This window comes from Eulemur rufifrons, chromosome 30, assembly GCF_041146395.1.
Source record: "Eulemur rufifrons isolate Redbay chromosome 30, OSU_ERuf_1, whole genome shotgun sequence".
In the NCBI taxonomy this organism is placed as follows: domain Eukaryota; kingdom Metazoa; phylum Chordata; class Mammalia; order Primates; family Lemuridae; genus Eulemur; species Eulemur rufifrons.
In genome coordinates, this window is record NC_091012.1 from 112,561,372 (window position 1) to 112,577,497 (window position 16,126).

Here is a 16,126-nt window from a genome sequence, read left to right on the forward strand (position 1 = left end):
TTTTAAAAACAAAAGTTTTATGTAAAGTTGAAGACCCCTTTATTTTAATCCCTGTCTAATACCATTCCCTTCACTACTTCTGCACAGGCAGTCGCTGTGATGAATTTCAAACATATACCATGCTTTATACTGTACCATGCACATGCACCCACATATACTAGGGCCCCAGACCACCCACCCCACCTCACCCCACCCCTCCTCACTTCACCCCAACCCATATGTCCACACGGTTTATACAGGGAAGAATAATTTTGTGTTTTCCAGGGTCCAATGGAGTACCTGTCCCCTCCATCTGTGGAGATCCTGAGCTGCATGTGCATGGGTTATGTATGGGTGGGTGGAGAGCCCCCTGGATACCGGATTTAAACCCGCACGCAGGGATTTGCCCTTATTCCTCCAATGTGAAAATTCTGTACACACAAATCAACTGGACACCTTTACTGCTTGAAGAACCAGATAACTTTATTGGAAACAATGGTAAAACTTAAAGGAAAAAACTTAAGTGAACTTCTGAAATGGCAACATGCATGCCAGGCCTTGTGGCCTGACCCAGGGAAGGCACCCGTGGCTGTAGGGACAGTCCCAGATCAGTTCTCCTTGTCGCCGCCGCCCAGGTTGAGCTTGTCAAAGAGGAACTCTGCCAGGCCGCCATCCAGGGTCGCCATCTTGCACAGGTTGGTGAAGTGGCTTCCGAGCTCCTTGATGGTCTTGACCTCATTCTGCAGGTAGTGGTTCTCCAGGAAGTGGCAGAGCTGTGGGTCGCCCTTGTCGGTGGCCAGCTGGTGCAGCTCCAGGAGGCTCTGGTTGACGCTCTTCTCCAGGTGGAAGGCGCACTCCATGGCCTGTGGCCCACCGTGCCAGTCGTCGCGGTCCGGCTTCCTGATGTCATAAAGGCAGATGCGGCCACCGCGCTGGTTCTGCAGGCCCATCAGCTTCTCGGCGTGCTCCCTCTCCTGGTGCGACAGGTGCAGGAAGTAGCGGGAGAAGTGCTTCAGGCCCACGTCGTCGCGGTCGAAGTAGAAGGCCATGGAGAGGTACACGTAGGAGGCGTGGAGCTCCAGGTTGATGTGGCTGTTGATGGCGGCCTCACAGTCAGGGTGGTAGTTTTGGCGCACCTTCGAGAGTGCCGGGATGGCAGGCAGGAAGGGTGCTGGGAGCATGAAGAACACGAAGGCGCCTCGGGAGGGCGGGCAGCCAAGAGGGCAGCGGTGGCGGAGGCCTCGGGCCGATCTCAGGGTGGGCGAGGGCGGTGGCAGTCGAAGGGTGGGCTCCAGGCGGTTGGCGTGTTAATGGCAGCGCGTCTGACCAGGGACGGAAGTGGGCTTGGGGGCCGTTATGGTGCTGGGGTGTGTTTGTCGGGGGTAGGCGGAAGGGGTCAGGGAGCATGAGGGCAGAGTTCCGTGTGCAACCTTGGTGACTTGGCACTGTCTGGCCTTTGTTTAATTTTTAGCTTTTCAATAACAATTCTAGCGTCCAAACACTTTCTCTTGTCCCGTAAATTATTCCCCTCTTTAATAGTCTGTTCTCATTTTATAAATCTACTGTCTTCCTTAAAATTTTAAGGACACAAATATGTATCTTTTGGTAAAGTTCTCTTATGTTTCTTGTGTTTTATGTTCCCCCTCCCCTCCAGAATTGCTTCTTTTCTTTCCTCATGACATCCTCTTCACTTTCCTCAAATAGCTGGCGAAACTTTGTCCATTCAAGATTGGGAATCAAGGACTCTTTGGATTAGCCGAGGTAATTAGCACCAATCTGATGTACAGTTGTGATGTCCTTTCGCTAAAAGGACCCTCCTGTGAATGAGAGGACATAGTGGGTCAACTAGTGAGTGGTGTTCTCCTTTGGGGATAATTGTTTGGCTCTTGCAGGTAGGATAGAACTATCCCAAATGGCAAAAGCATGGCATTTCTCTGGCATTGGAAGCCTTTAGTGGATTTTTCTGCTAGGTAGATGTGTGCTTTCATGTTATTTTTCTTCTGCTGTGCAGTTCTGCTGTTTGCTCAAACCTTGTTCTGATTGGGTGCTCTTCCTGGTCAAGTAATTCACTGTCTTTGGAGTGTAGTGTTGGGGGGTCCTAAAACAGTCAAATGCCACTGATGTTTCCTGCATGTAAACAAATGTGAACCTGAAAGAGCCAATCCTTCAAGATGGATCCCAAGTGGCTAACTGGCCATAAATTTGAAATAGAGCCAAGCAGCCATTTGGTGACTAGAGGTCACATACATACTCTGAGTTTTCGGAACACCCACACCTCTGTTCAACTTAGGGACTTCCAGAGCTCATCCTAACCAACCAATCGGCGTGCACCTGAAGCAACCAATGAGGGCTCAGCTGTATCAACCAATCGGAATGAAGCAAGTTAGAATCCTTCATTTGCATGAACAGAAGGGAGGGGAATCTGCACAGGAACTTTTGCTATAATACTCAAAGCCACCCTTTGTTGTCCAGAAAATACTCTTTCCTTTTACACTGAAGGCAGCATCTCCTTGGTTTGCAAACTGTTCACTGGAATAAAATGTCTTTCCTTCAACTTCCTTTTCAAAGAACTTTTGTTCACATGCCCAATGTAAGCAGGGCTGGAAGAGGGGCAGAGCAGGCTACAGGCAGGTAGGTTCTGGCGTTCAGGGAGTAAATCTTTAATCTCACAGTTGATATAGGACTGTCTGCAGTCGTTTGATTTCATTGACTATGTTCTTGGACTTTGAGTGTGTACTTAGCTATCTATGGCAGGTGTTCATATTCTCCGGATTTTTTAATCTGAAAATGTCCTCCACTTCTATCCTCCAAGCATTCTTCACATTTTCTGCTTTGTTAACTGTATCTTTTCTATTAATAGTTTATGTGTATGTAGATAATTCTTTGTGTCTAGTCCACCACCATGATTCAATTATTTTTTTTATTTTTTAAACAAATTTTTGTGTTTTTATTTTTTTAAATTAGGGTAATTGGGATATCCATGACCTTAAATATTTATCATTTCTTTATGATAGGAACATTCAAATCGTTCTCTTGTAGTTATTTTGAAATCTACAATAGATTAATGTTAACTATAGTCACCCTACCAATCTATCAAAAATACAAATACTTATTTCTTAAATAATTAATACATTTACATGGTTCAAAAACCACATGGTTTTTCTCTCTGCAGGCAACCAGCAGAGTATTACTTATTGTAATCAGTAGGAGAAAGAGGAAGAAAGGAAGAAATAATATTCATGTTAAGCAAAAATATAGTGATATAAGAGAGGGAACTTTAGGAACATATTCTTTATAAGCATACTCATTTCTTTTCAAGTACACATGGGGAATTTAACAAAATAGACCATATTCTGGGCCATACAACAACATAAATTTAAGTGGATTCAAATCATGGAAGATACCTTCTTTGACCACAATGGAATTCATTTAGATCATTAACATAAATAAATCATTAACAGAAAGATATCTGAGAAATCCCCAAATATTTGGAAACTAATAATACACTTCTAAGCAATATATAAATGAAAGAAGAGGTCAAGGGGTATTAAAATTATTTAGAACTAAATGTTAGCAAAGTACAAAATATCAATATTTGTGGGATGCGTCTAAACCAGTGCTTAGATGGAAACTTAGACCACTAAATGCCTATATTAGAAAAGAAAAAGGTCTCAAATCAATTTTCTAACTTCCCATGTTAAGAAACTAAAAGAAATAAGAACAAAATAATACCAAAGCAAGCAGAGGGAAGGAAGAGTTTGTTGCAAGTCAGAAAGTGCTGTATGACCTGAGACAAAGGCTAAGACATTGAGGATCCTGAGTAAAGCAGGGTTGAAGGAAATCTACTCTTATTGGAAATTGCCTCCAGGAAGAGGCCAGTGGGTCAGCTTTAAGGTCTGTGGTTGGGCTGGTAATCTGACATAGATGTCTAGGTAAGAACTCCCTTCTTACTGCCTTATGCCAAAGGGCATAGGCTCAAAGACATGGGGCAGAGTGAGGGTCCCTGGTAGGCTTAAGGCCAAAATATATCGAGGTTATTACCCAATGCCTGGTCCTTTGAATGATGTATCACTTCATAGCTAGAACCAGGTGACTAGATAATTTGGGCTAACAAGTAAAAATTCCCTAGAAATGATTCACATATGCCTGTCATAGCTGAGATTATGTTGGCCTTCTCTTTCCTTAAATTTTGCTCTCTTTCCTTCATTCTCAGTTTCACTCTCTTTCACTTTCTTCAGTGAGTAACTGGAAATATAGAAAGTGAAGTGATTGCAGAAAGATAAAAAATCATATTTATTTAGGAACAGGATAATGTAGGAAAAGTAGAAGATTTAAAAAGGCACAATGCCAAAAACAGACAAAGCCATCAGAAGAAAAAAAAAAAAAAAAAGAAAACACCACAGACCAATATGATGAACGTAGGTGTAAACATTCTGAACAAAATACTAGCAAACTGAATTCAACAACATATAAAACTGATTATACACCATGACCAAGTGGGATTTATCCCAGGAGTGCAAGGCTGTTTCAACCTATGAAAAGCAATCAGTGGAATGATTAATAAAGTTAATAAAGGACAAAAATAACATATCAATAGATACAGGGAAAGAATTTGACAAAATCTACCACCTTTTTATTATAAAAATAGTCAAACTAAGACTCAAAGGAAACTTTCTTAGCCCGATAAAAGACATATATGACAAACCCAAAACTAGGATCTTACCTTAAGGTGAAAAACTTAAAACTCTCCTCTAAGATCAGGAACCAGACAAGGATAACCAGGCAAGAAAAAGAAATAAAGGGGTTCTACATAGGGAAAAGAAGATGTAAAACTATTTTATTTGCAGATCACATAATACAAATTCATTATAGGAATTAATGAATAAGTTCAGCAAGATTTCAGGATATAAAATCAATACAAAAATATCAGTTGTGTTTTAAACACCAGTAATGAATAATCTGAAAATAAAATTAAGAAAGTAATTCTATTCCTAATATCATCAAAAAGAATAAAATGCTTAGGAATAAACTTGACAAAAGAAATGCAAGAGTATACACAGAACACTACAAAATATCTTTGAAAGAATTTAAAGAAGATCTAAATAAGTGTAAAGACATTCCATGTTTATGGATCAGAAGACTTAATACTTTTAAGATGGCAATAATCCCCAAAGTGATCTACAGATTTAACAAATGCTGCCCTATCAAAATCCCATCTTTTGTTTTTTGTTTTTGCCAGAAATTGAAAAGCTGAACCTAAAATTTATATGGAAAAGAAAAGAGACAAAGTTGGAGGGCTCACACTTCCTAATTTCAAAACTTATTATGAAGCAACATTAATAAAGATTGTGTGGTGTTAGCATAAAGATATAAATAATCAATGGAATAGGATTGAGGCTCTGGAAAGGCTCTTATACATGTCAATAGATTTTTGACAAGAGTGGGGAATAGTTTTTTGAACAAATGATGCTTGGATACCTGGATAGCTACATGCCAAAGAATGGATTTGGAACCCCTACTTTATACCATATACAAAAAATTAAATTATAAATGGATCATAGACTTAAATGTAAGAGATAAAATTATAAAACTTTCCCCTCTTTGTTATTATTAGTATTTTTTTAAGACTAGTCAAGTGCAGTAGTGAGGAGGGGGGAGAGTAGTAGAACAAGGAGTTCAATCTGTAACTGACTGTGAACAATCAAGTGAGATAACTCACTACCTTCGGAGCAGCCAAAACATTTAGAAAAACACAGGAGTAAATCTTCATAACCTTGCACTAGGCACTGGTTTTTTAGTCATGACACCAAAAGCACAAGCAATAAGATGAGCTTTTGTATAGATTGGCTGATGAAAATATGACAAAAGAAAAAATAGATAAATTGTACTACATCAAAATTAAAAACTTATGTACTTCAAATCAAAAGAAAGGGGAAAAAACAATGCACAGAATTGGAGAAAATATTTGCAAATTATGTAACTAAGAAGGGTTTTGTATCCAGAGTATATAAAGAACTCTTAGAACCAAATAATAAAAATCAACCCAATTTTTAAAATGAGCAAAGGATTTGGATAGACATCTCTCCAAAGGAAATGTGTAAATGGCCAACAAGCACACTAAAATATGCTCAACATCATGAGCCAAAAGGAAACTGCAATGAAAACTGTTAGGTCTGGCAGAGGGTATACAGATGGCAAGGAAGTGGCTAAGGGTGGAGAGCTGGAACCAAGTTGCAGTGAGGAACCAAACTGGGGCTAGGAAGAGTTCCTTAGTGGGAACATACATAGTAAAAAGTTCCTAGTAACCTTGAACTGACCTAGAGCTCATTACCATCTAATTAGTGTAACATGGGTGGAGCTTCATAAAGGATTCTGGGAAAGATGCATGCATAGAAAGGGAAACTTACATAAGCAACCTGTTACGTAACCTGTCATGTGATCTGTTATATAACCACAACCTGTCAATCACCCCAAAAGGTGGGAAATAATAACCAATCCTGCCAGGAGAAAGGCAGGACAAACTAGTGAACTTATCAAAGGCAGGGTTGTACTCAGACTATGGGGTCTTTCTCTATTCATGGAGACTGACACATTCCACTCTCTCTGGAACGTATTTTCACTTTGTGTAGCTTCATTCTTTACTTTCATTCTTTCTTTTTTGTGATAAACTGTTTGTATAAGATTGCTCTGTGTTTGTGATCACTCTGTCATCAGCTCGACTCGGTACCAGTACTCATTCTTGACACTGGGACCTGGGGGACCAGGGTACCTGCAGAGGAGCATAACAAAAAGCACAGTGAGAAATGACTTCAGCAACACTCATATGGCAAAGATAAAAAGGACACACGATAACAAGTTTTGATGAAGATGTGAGGAAATTGGAACTCTCATACCTTGCCTGTGGGATTGTGAAATAACGCAAATCTTAGAAAACAGTCTGGCAAGTCCTCAAAATGTTAAGCATATAGCTCCTATATGACTCAGCAATGCCTGTCTTAGGTTTATATCCCAAGATAATTGAAAACATATGTCCCCACAAAGTCTTATACAAAAATATTCATGGAAGCATTATCCACAATAGCCAAAGACTGGAAATAAACTATAATAGGGCCCCAGACCACCCACCCCACCTCATCCCACCCCTCCTCACTTCACCCCAACCCACATGTCCACACAGTTTATACAGTGAAGAATAATTTCGTGTTTTCCAGGGTCCAATGGAGTACCTGTCCCCTCCATCCGTGGAGATCCTGAGCTGCATGTGCATGGGTTATGTATGGGTGGGTGGAGAGCCCCCTGGATACCGGATTTAAACCCGCACGCAGGGATTTGCCCTTATTCCTCCAACGTGAGAATTCTGTACACACAAATCAACTGGACACCTTTACTGCTTGAAGAATCAGATAACTTTATTGGAAACAATGGTAAAACTTAAAGGAAAAAACTTAAGTGAACTTCAGAAATGGCAATATGCACGCCCAGCCTTGTGGCCTGACCCGGGGAAGGCACCCGTGGCTGTGAGGACAGTCTCAGATCAGTTCTCCTTGTCGCGGTTGCCCAGGGTGAGCTTGTCAAAGAGGCACTCTGCTAGGCCGGATTCTGGTGCCCCCATCTTGCTCAAGTTGGTGAGGTAGCCACCCAGCTCCTTGATGGTCTTGACGTGCTCCTGCAGGTAGTGGCTCTCCAGGAAGTGGCACAGCTGCGGGTCACCATTGTTGGTGGCCAGCTGGTGCAGCTCCAGGAGGCTCTGGTTGACGCTCTTCTCCAGGTGGAAGGCGCACTCCATGGCCTGCGGCCCGCCGTGCCAGTCGTCGCGGTCGGGCTTCCTGATGTCGTAAAGGCAGATGCGGCCACCGCGCTGGTTCTGCAGGCCCATCAGCTTCTCGGCGTGCTCCCTCTCCTGGTGCGACAGGCGCAGGAAGTAGCGGGAGAAGTGCTTCAGGGCCACGTCGTCGCGGTCGAAGTAGAAGGCCATGGAGAGGTACACGCAGGAGGCGCGGAGCTCCAGGTTGATGTGGCTGTTGATGGCGGCCTCACAGTCGGGGTGGTAGTTCTGGCGCACCTGAGAGATCGTGGCCATGATGGGTAGCGCAGGCGCAGAAAGCAGGAAAAACGCGAAGACGCCTCGGGAGCGCGGGCTGCGGAGTGGGCAGCGGCAGCAGCAATGGGGGTGGCAGGGGCCTTCGGGTGAACCCAGGGTGGGCCAGGGCGGTGGCCGGCGGAGGGTGGGCTACTGGCCGGTTGGCATGTTAATGGCTGCGCGTCTGCCCGGGGATCGTAAGTGGACCTGGGGGCCTTTATGGGTGGGGTCATGGGGGGCACAGGGAAGGGGTCAGGGAGCGTGAGGGCAGAGTTTCATATGCAACCTGGGTGGTTCGGCACTGTCTGGCCTCTGTTGAATTTTTAATTTTGCAATAACATTTGTGGTGTCCAAAGACTTTCTCTGGTCCTCTGAATTGTTCCCCAGTGTAGTAGCCTGTTCTCATTTTATAAATTTATTGTCTTCCTTAAAAATTTAAGAATATGAATTTGTATCTTTTGGTAAAGTTCTCTTCTGTTTCCTGTGTTTTATCGCCCCCCCCCCCCCCGAATTGCTTCTTTTCGTTCCTCATGACCTTCTCTTCACTTTCCTCAAATATCTGGCAAGCCTTTGTCCATTCATGATTGGGAATCAAGGACTCTTTGAATTAGCCTAGGTAATTAGCATGGATCTGATCTACAGTTGTGGTGTCCTTTCACCAATAGGCTTCTCCTGTGAATAGGATGGTGGAGTGTGTCAATTAGTCTTCTTCTGGGATAATGAAGCCTGCAGGTATGATAGGAAGTATCCTAAGTGGCAAAAGCATGGCATTTTCTCCGGCATTGGAAGCCTTTGTTGAATCTCTATTCTAGGTAGATGCATGCTTCCGTATGGATGTTTTACAATGTCTTCTGTGCCCTGAAGCTTAATTCTCTCTGCAGAAGAGATTCCTCCATGTCCTGGGGAACATGATTTTGGATATCTTTTGAGGCTCACAGCTTAAACACCAGAGTAAAGACTCTCTTCTTCAAATGTTAATTGGAACAATTCTCTCTTTTCATATTTTGGGGTCCTCAAAAAATAAATCCCGTGTCTTCCCCTCTCAATTTAATACCAATTAATAGACACAGGACTCAGGTGACTGAAAAGTAATCTTAGGTCTATAGCCAAATGGACTTGCTAATACTTTTTAAATATTCACATTAGAGAAATTTACTGTCACAAAGTAAGTTCATCAAATTTCATTTGTTTTCCTTTTGGTCACACAACTTTATTGTATTTCCCAGCTACCTTTGCCACTGGGTGTGGTCATGTAGTGAGGTCTGGCTAATGGGTTATGAGAAGAAATGATGTGCACCATAATTTGGCATAGTTCATAGATAACCCCCTGTGCAATGAAAAAGAGGAAGAGTCCTAGAGTGTGACACATCTACAGTTTGGAAGGATCCTGGGTCTTGAAATGACATATGGAGACTATCCTCCACTACCACCAACAACTTGCATTGGACCTTGATAATAACAAAAATTAAAATTTTCCTTAACAAGCCAAAGAGATTTGGGATATTTATATATTTGCAAGAGCAGATAGCCTCTCCTGGTTAATCAAATCACTTAGTCAAAGAAGGTGCTGGATAACCACAGAGTGCCCCTGTTGGCTTATGGCATTTCTTCTTCTTGGAAATGCAGATCCAAAGGAAGAAAAGTCTAGATAAAGCTAAATAATCATGCCCTCTTCTATTTGCAGAATTCACTATTAATAATAATATATATCAGTCCTGCTCTTTTTTTCCCTCCTGGAGAGTGGGATGGAAAATGCCTCATGGACATATGAGAATCAAGGAAAAAGTTTTCCTTCATCCTCAATGTCTGGGAATCAAATCAGAGGAGTCCTTAGGTGCCTAACTTTAAGCCAACGAGAGAAGGCACAAGGAGCGAGGACCATAACTCTCTGACCCCTGAGCCAGTCAGCTGTGGGGAGGGAGGTGGGTCATGTAAGGATATGGGGGCACCCCTGGAACCACATAATTGGAATATGTGTTGGTGTGGAGCAATTCCCCAGAAAAGGGGGATGCTAGTTCCAGAATTGGGCAGGGGTGGTGGTGGTGATGGTTAAGCAGATCCTCAACAGAGAGTGCCATTTGGTCATCCCTATTGAACTGTGGGCTCTACAGAGTTAGGGTGAGTCCCACACTGTTTGTGTCTCCCACACTGCACCCCATGCCCAGCACATAGCACGTCCCTCACCTTTGGAAAGGAGTAGAGAGGGGAAGGAGCAACACAAGTGGGCTCAGAAAGCAAAGGAAAAAACTAAGCACCTGTGGGGAATGGGAATGGCTTCAACTCCCAGATGCAGAAATGAAGTGCCTTTGGGCAGAGTTGTCTGTCAGTGCTCTGCGTGAAGCCCAGATTCAGGAGCCCTGCCAAAGTGAGCACCGGTTAATAAAGGTGACCAGAGAGCCAGTCTCAGCTTGCTGACTAGAGAATAAATGGATGATTTAATGAGTCCTTAGCAGACTAGTGTGATTTCCTATATTCTCACAAATCCTCACAAAATCCCCGCAATTCCTTGAAGTTGGAATTTTTTTATTATTACACAGATGAAGAACTGAGGTTCTAAAAATAAATTCCTTGCTGAAGATGATGTGGAAGCTGGATTCAATGTCAGGTCTGATGTTCAAGTGTAACCCTGGGACTTCAGTCATCTCTTCAATAAAATGAGGTATAAATAGGACACTGGGTCATATAATTTCTTGAGGCCTCTTAACAATATGGAAACAAGGGGATGTAGAAAGAAGCAGTAAGCAGCTGTAGCTGTTATCATTCTATAGCAGCACAGCCATCCCCTACCCAAGGTATCGTGGGACATCAGCCTTATATTTTGACAAGTCCAAGTTTCTCCTACTCAACTTCACAGAACAAATACTCCTTGTTCAATTGCCCTATATTTTGGCAAGGCTGCATTTCTCCTACTCAGCTTCGTAAAACAGATACTTGTTCAATTTCTACTGGAAATTTAGTTTAAGTAAGTTATAAAAAAGAAGAAAATTAAGGGTTATAATATGAGATTGAACAAAGCTCTTCCTCGGGGAGCTGCCAAGCCTGTGACCATGAATGAGATGAGGGAGTTTAGGCTCTTTATTACTCCTCTGATGTGCTGTCTAACCCCCATCATTTGTGCTTGATTTAAATGTTGTGGGTCTGCATTTTAGGTGATATTTCTCCATAAAGTGTTGGCATTCCATCATTGTACTGTGGAGATAATCAATATTTCATTTAAGGGATAGAACTGATACTTGGATTGCCTTTCCTCATAAAAATAATTGTTTACTTGTTATATGTACCTCATTGGCTTAAGTAAAGCAACAGTCAATTCTTTTCTCTCTTTCTTTTAGTTTCTTTTCTTTTCTTTTTTTTTTCTTTTCTTTTCTTTTTTTTTTTTTTGAGACAGGGTCTCACTCTGTTGCCCAGCCTGGACTGCAGTGGCACGATCATAGGTCACTGCAGCCTTGAACTCTGGGGCTCAAGCCATCCTCTTGCCTCAATTTCCTGAGTAGCTGGGCCTACAAGCACATGCCACCATGCGTGGCTATTTTTTTTTTTTCATAGAGACGGGATCTTGCTATCTTGCCCAGGCTGATCTTGAACTTCTGGCCTCAAGCAATATCCCCACCTCAGTCTCCCAATGGACTAGGATTACAGGTGTGAGCCACCATACCTAGTGTAAACCAGCAATTCTTAACTGTGATCCATAATTTTCCACATCCAATTTTTGAGTCTAGTGGTGAGGGGTGGGCATGATATGAAAGACAATTTTCAGGATCCATGTTCTGCATTTAGGGTCAAACAACAGAGTTAGACTCATTTCTTCCAGAAACTGGCACACAGAACAATGAGGAATCATCACTAATCCTCAATGCTCTCCTGACCATTATTGATCCTAAAATCCACTACCTCGGTTACAGTTTTTATTCCAATTAAAAACTGTCCACTAGTGACAGAGGAGTTCAAATTGACACCTCTGTCACTAATGAGCAGAGACTGTGACTCTCTCCTGGAGAGTTTGAGTCTAGCGGGGGCCCTAGTGCTATTTACTGCTTGTCAGATCACCAGTTTCACCTGTTGGAGAGGGTGGAGGAGAAGCCACAGGAGGAATGTGAATAGCAGATGCCTTGGTGGTGTGGGCTGCTGTCCATAAGCGTGTCACATCTTACTTTACATCCTCTAAGGCAGGGATTGGTCACAGAAATGTTAGTGGGAAGAAGGGTACTCTCCAAAGACATAAAGGTGCAATATGAATTTTTAATAAAAATATTGCCGATTTCCTGTAAACTTTGGCTCTCCAATAATATGGGGCATCTGCCCCCACCTTTGGGCTATAGACCCTGATAGAGACAGGGTGGGGCAGCCAGCACTTTCAGAGTTACTGCACGTGGCCTGCAAATCCATATTTTCACCGAGTGTGTCTGAGGGCTGAATAATGGCTCACAGTGACCTGCTATTTTCATAAGCACATAGATGCTCTTGTGATTAAGAAAATACAAATTTATTTTAAAAATTTGTTGCAGAGAACTGCCCACACATCCTTGGCCTACCCTGGGGTCAGCTGAAGATAGTTCCTATGCTCTCTGCTCAAGGGATTTCTCTGTCCCCAGGAGTGAGCAAAGCCCATACCTGGCAGGTCAAAAGAGCTGCGGAGTTAATGCCCATGGGAGCAACTCTCAAATGATGAGGAGCAGGAGTTGGCACATAAATCCTCCAGCTTCTTTGCTGTGGAAGGGACAATTCTGATGTGTGTGTTTCACATGGTCTCTCAAACTCCTCACTGGCATTGAGCCCCAGTTGCCCACAGTAGTGACCTGGTTGGATATTGCATGGTATTTGAGATGTTATGTTGCTGAGTTCTGATGAAAGTGATTTACAATATATACCTTTTGGCAGAGGTGATAAAAGGCTACAGTGTGTAAAGGATGAGATCATCAAGGGCCTCTGTGAACATAGGTATATCAGTAGCCTGTGAGTCCCCATGCTGGAAGTAAGTCACATCATTGATTAATATACCAGACCCTAGGTGTCAATTACCCCACTCTCTTGAATCATTACCATCAAGCAGGGCCACAGAATTTTCACTTCTAATCTTGGGCTTGCACAAGAAAATGCCACATGTCTGCATTTGTAGGGAGAGAGAGAGAAAGGAAGGAAATGGTGCTGGTAGTGGTTGAGGACCTGATCAATAATGTCTCTGGGGAGATTAGAAATCTGTACAAGGGAGAAGAGCTCTTTGGAATGTGGAGAAGTATACCCCATTTGATCAATTGGGGTATTAATTATGTTTACAGTTTAGAAACAAACATATTTTCTAGACTCTTTCATATTAAGAAATAAGCTTCAAATTACATTTCATTATTTCCAAACTCAGAGCTAATTCTTTGAGTCATTGATGCTGAGTAAAATTGTTGCTTTGGCAGAACAAAGCAATGGATTAAGTAGCCATGAAATCCAAATAAGATTGGTTGTTTTAGGACAAAGCCTGTAAAGTTACATATTTTGTAGTGGGCTATCAAATCATTGCCGCTCCTCTGTTTTTAGAATCTTAATTGCCAAGGGAAATGTTTTGAATAAAGTTAATTTTGGAAATTAAATCATTTTTATATTGTCAATTAACAATTCTAAATATAGCATAACCATATGTTTTCCTATACATAAAACAAATCTACCCATACTCTTAGTTTCTTCAAATTTTTATGGTAGAAATTTTTGTGTGCAATAAAATATTTATGTATTATTGTATTTATGTATTATCAGGAGTGGAACAAATTATCTTAAGTCATTTAACAGTGGTGATATTTAAATATTGGAAAAAGTTACCAGGAGAGCTTTTGGAATCTACTTAAAAAATAGTATAAATAAAAGAAACTCAGTTCTCGTGAAAACTATTAGCATGAGGAAGAATTAACTAGAATTTATTCTCAATTTATTTTGGTTATTAGCACAAAGAAGACTTATTGAATTTGAAACATTGCTTCATACTAAAATCAACAATAAATGTTAAACAACAAAAGCTATGGTTTTTGCAATACTTGTGTGTTCAAACCAGGTTTGTGTGATATGATCTGCTGTGTTCCAACTAAATGACATTTTGAGGGGATGAATTATCTCTTAAGTATGGAAAATTCCAAACATATAATAAATTTCCACATTCTCATCTCTCAGTTTCAACAATTATTAACTCATGGTGATCTTTCTCCCCTTCCCCCAATATATTATTTTGAAGAGAATCTAGGACATTGTATCATTTCATTCATAAATATTTCAGGATATATTTCTCAAAGTCAGAACTCTTTTCTATATAAAAAATTACCACACTACCATTAATTGTATTTTAAAGTTACGGATTTGTGATTACAAAGGTAAAACAATCACTTTGAAAGATAAAAACTCTGCTGTCAGAAAGAGTGTGTGTATTTTATTTTCAGTGAGTGTTGCTGAGAGAATGTTTTATGTAAATTAGCAGTTACTGAGATATAGCTCTAAACAGCAAAACACCGCAATCAGCAAAAGATCAAGAGTTATGCTTTCCCCAATTTTGATTGAAAAAATACAGCTGCAGAGTTATATACCAGCCAACATGGAGCTACTAAAGTGCTTTCTCAAGTTCCTTTTATGTTTGATGTCTTAAGGAAAAACAAAGAACTTGTAAGTTCCCTTTGTAAATATTAAGAAGATGTCTTGTGAAACTGATCCAGACATAAATATATCCCAGGACTACTGGTTCTTAAGAGTTTCATATTTCTGGCCCAGGAACACAAGACCTATAAAAAGCAGTGATTCCTAATGGTTATGGGTTTGTGTAAAAAGTATTGTAAAGAGGTCAGCTGTTTATTTTTCTTGAAATGGTTATCTTATGGCATACCTTATGTAAATATGATTGGCAATGTTATGTAATAATTATGCTTAAGTATTTGACATACTTTTTCTATATGGAGTATATGGATAAATTAAGTTTGCACCACATGAAATTCCTAATTTTTCAGTATATTTTTCAGCATGAAAATCCCTTTAGCATTTCCTGTAAAGCAAGTCTACTAGCAAGGATCACTTGCAGGTTTGTTTATATTGGAATGTAGTATTTCTTGATTACTTTTGAAGGTTACTTTGCTGCTTATAGAATTCTTCATTGACAGTATTTTTCTGTCATCCCACTGACTCCTGGCCTCCATGATTTTTGATGAGAAATCAAATGTTAATATAATTGATCATCCCTTGTATGCAAAGTGTCTCTTCTCTCCGGCTGCTTTCAGGATTCTCTCATTGTTTTGTCCTTTTACCATTTGATTATAATGTCTCTTAGTGGGGATTTCTTTGAGTTTTTCCTACATGGAATCTGTCGAGCTTCTTGGATGTGTAAATTGATATCTTTCATCAAATTTGAGATTTTGTTTCCTCAAATATTTTTTCTATCCTTCTCTTTTATCTCCTTCCAGAATTCCCTTTATGTGTATGTTGGTACACTTGATTATTTCCACAAGTCCCTCAAAATTTGTTCATTTTTCTTCATTTTTTTTTCTTTCTACTTCTCAGTCGGGATAATCTCAACTTACCTATCTTGGAGACTGTTGATTCCTTCTATTTCCTATTCAGATCTGCTATTGATTCCCCCTAGTGAACATTTTGTTTCAATTGTTACACTCATCAATTCCAGAATTTCTATTTTTTTCCTTTTTTATAATATCTATTTCTTTTTCTTTTTCTTTTTTTTTTTGTTGAGACAGAGTCTCACTTTGTTGCCCGGGCTAGAGTGAGTGCCGTGGCGTCAGCTTAGCTCACAGCAACCTCAGACTCCTCGGCTTAAGCGATCCTACTGCCTCAGCCTCCCGAGTAGCTGGGACTACAGGCATGCGCCACTATGCCCGGCTAATTTTTTCTATATAGATTTTTAGTTGTCCATATAATGTCTTTCTATTTTTAGTAGAGACGGGGTCTTGCTCAGGCTGGTCTCGAACTCCTGACCTTGAGCAATTCACCCGCCTCGGCCTCCCAGAGTGCTAGGATTACAGGCGTGAGCCACCGCGCCCGGCCCTATAATATCTATTTCTTTGTTGATATCATCTATTTGGTGAAACATCATTC

At 41.0% G+C, this 16,126-nt stretch overlaps 2 pseudogenes; both read right to left on the minus strand.

Annotated features, from left to right (window-relative positions):
* Window positions 1-587: 587 nt before the first annotated feature.
* Window positions 588-3,787, minus strand: LOC138378493 (ferritin heavy chain-like; annotated as a pseudogene).
* Window positions 3,788-7,513: 3,726 nt separating this feature from the next.
* On the minus strand, window positions 7,514-8,059 carry LOC138378495 (ferritin heavy chain pseudogene; annotated as a pseudogene).
* Between the last annotated feature and the right edge of the window lie 8,067 nt (window positions 8,060-16,126).